The sequence below is a fragment of the Sphaeroforma arctica genome (assembly GCF_001186125.1).
Source record: "Sphaeroforma arctica JP610 unplaced genomic scaffold supercont1.235, whole genome shotgun sequence".
NCBI classification, from domain to species: domain Eukaryota; class Ichthyosporea; order Ichthyophonida; genus Sphaeroforma; species Sphaeroforma arctica.
The window spans coordinates 16,070-19,265 of record NW_014040323.1 but is presented as its reverse complement, the minus strand read 5'-3'; positions in this window follow the sequence as shown (position 1 = coordinate 19,265).

The window sequence follows — 3,196 nt, the reverse complement described above, 5'->3', positions numbered from 1 at the left end:
TATATATACATACATACATACATACATACATGACCTCTCTAGAGTATCAAGGACAGTCGCCAGATAAAAAACTATCAGCTTGTATAGCCGTACACTATAGTGTCGCATTACTTATTCTATTTAGGTCTATGATAATTACCTCTAAGACTGAATCTAGAGGTTCATCAAATCTAGTCCTTAACCTATCGAGGTGGACATAGTAAAAAAAATCGAGGTGGACGCAGTCCAATATTCACCTGAATGTTTATGTCTACACTATACTCTACAGAGTCAGACGGATGTTGGACTTTTGAAGAGTTGACAATATATGTTATTTATTTATTTATTTCTATATTGCATATAAAAACAAAATACATAAACACTCCATACTCCATGCTCCATACTGATCACATACTCTCAGTTCACAGCTTACACTTATAAAGCTTACACTTATACTGAAGTCATCAGTTGTGTCTCAGTGTAAACTGTAGATTTATATAGTAATCAGTGTCTCAGCGTAAACTGTAGACTAAAGTGTAAAAAGTAGTGTCTCTGTATAAACTCTACACTGTAGTCAACAGGGCCTCGGAGACTCAGTGTAAACTGCGACTGTAGTCATCACTTATAGTTTCTGTCTCAGTGTAAACTGTCTCTGTGAGTCAATGTAAATAGTTCACAGTTTACACTGAGGCAATGATGACCACACTCTATTATTAGAGTAAATACACACACTACATAGTTCACAGTTTACACCGAGACAATGATGACCACACTCTATTATTAGAGTATATACACACACTACATACACACTACACACTTACACGTCTCACAGTGACAGTACTGTGGTACATAGTACAAAAATTCACTATTGTGAACGTGCCTGTGTATTTTATTTTAAACTGATGAACTCAAAACAACTGTGAATTCAGAACTAAATATAGCGATGAGCCGATGACACTGTTGTAGAGTGAGGTCTCACCGTGGTGAGCTGGCACTGTCTGTTTAATACTTTTCTTATTAAAAATCTGACCGGGGGGGTTTTTATTGTTTATTTTGGTAGATCATGTATTTATTTTTAATTTTTATGAAAGATAGAGATACATATTATATAAAAGATGACCAAAATTAGAAATGCCAAGGGTACTTGTCCTTGACCCACGAGGCTGGAGCCTTAAGGTTTGAGCCTTTGAGGTTTGGAACTTGAAGTTTGAGGTTACGTAACTTTCACAAGGTTTGACATTTGAGGAATGAATGTCCGACTGCACTCACAGTCTCAGTCACTCTCAGACTCTCAGCACTGTGCGACTCCACCTCTACAGACTTCGCCGAGCACCACAAGAGACAAGTGGAAAAAAAAATGGTGTTATAGGTCTCCACTCTGTAGACACTCTCCACGACATGATCTCTAAAAACTCTGTAATACACACACACACATACACACACANACACACACACACACACACACACACACACACATACACACACACATACACACACACACACACACACACACACACAGATAGCATTATAACATGTTAGTTTTGCACGTCAACTATACGACCCTAGTGGCCGATACCGGTCCCGAATTCCCAGGACCTCATGAGGTACAGCACTACAGCCTACAGCCATGAGTGCGGGCCTGAAGGAATTTCTGAGTATAAAAATCCTGAAGTCTATAGAGAATCTATCTATAAGCTAAGAGCTTGATCTAAAATCAAGCATGCATTTGAATATCTCTCTTAAAATCAACACTTAAATCCGTAGCGATTTAATATTAAGTGACAAATTTATATCCTCTACAAATATACATGAAATTTGGAACGGCGAAGGTACTTTTCAAAAAGCCAAAAACTGGCTACAAGCTTCTATCTGACAAGTGCTTAGGCTGTGGGATGCGCGTGTTGGGGATAGAACTGTAGGTCATTATCATCCTGACTCATGAACGATGTTCGCGATTATTGAGTTCTGACTTTTGGCGTCATGGGCATCATCACAAATTTAGCTTCTGCGGATAGAAGGAATGAGCTCCTCAACAGGAATATCAAGCAAGAAACGTGATATTTACTTTTTAGGCAGGTCGGGTCTCTTTCTGTTGCTGTCTTTTCCGATTTCTCATAGTTACGGTATCTTTTGCGCTCGATAAAAAGATTATCCATCGGTGTTAACAAATCGCCATACCATACCACCGTATTCGATATAGCTGATTCTCGTTATTAACAACACTTTCCTTGAATTGGGTTTAAATGTACTCATCATCAAAATAGGAACTATTATTTACCTGTAATATGATCACGTCTCCGGAGGGCAATGTAAATGGAGAAAAGTTAATATACTATCGTTGGGGAGAACATAAATAATGCTTTTATGTATGAATACCTGATAATAACATTTAGACCTTGTTATAAAACTGTAAATATCTTGTTTCTGATTGTATGGCTTCCATGCAAATTCCTGAATTGCACGCACCACCTCAATTTCGGTCAAGTGGCTTCCAGCGACATTTAGCTTTCGGGACACACCAAGCAGATCGAAACGCCTCAAACAAGCACGAAGCCGAACTGCACGAAGCCCTCGCTTAAACTCAAGAATCATACATTGTCGAGACTATCTTTCAGAAATCTCGTTCCCACGTGATGAACAGAAGAAAGTACAAGACGGACGGTACTAAAGGCTTTCATGGCCAACGAACATACGTTCCCAACTACATTTAATGGACTAGTAGTTTGGCGAGCTTCTGTGTAGGTCTTCTGCAGATTGCTGCCGGTCACGAGGTACTCTATGTGACGTCGGTCATATTAATGTTCTGCGACGTGCTCATGACGTACGTTACGGTTCTTTGTCATCTGCGAAGAACATATTTCGTCAACAACATCCAGTTCAAAGATGCTGGAGTGCCACGCTCGTTCAAATAATGAAGGCGATATCACTGATTATGCTTAGTTTCTTTTCCTAGCTGTGAACTCGCTGTTGGTGTCACCAACCGCTCTTCTAGCTGAGATCTTGCAGGTATATTACATATGGTATCATTGAAAATGATAGATGAAGCACTATCAAAGAAACAAAATTAGATAAGGAACTGATAGAACTCGAGAACGCGATCGACCATTGTGGATTTGAAACTGCTTTCTTTCCTGACTATAGTCTACGATGTATTTAATGTTTCGTAAGATTTTATTAGTTATCGCTAGTTCCCTGGTTCAAACTACATCTCACACAG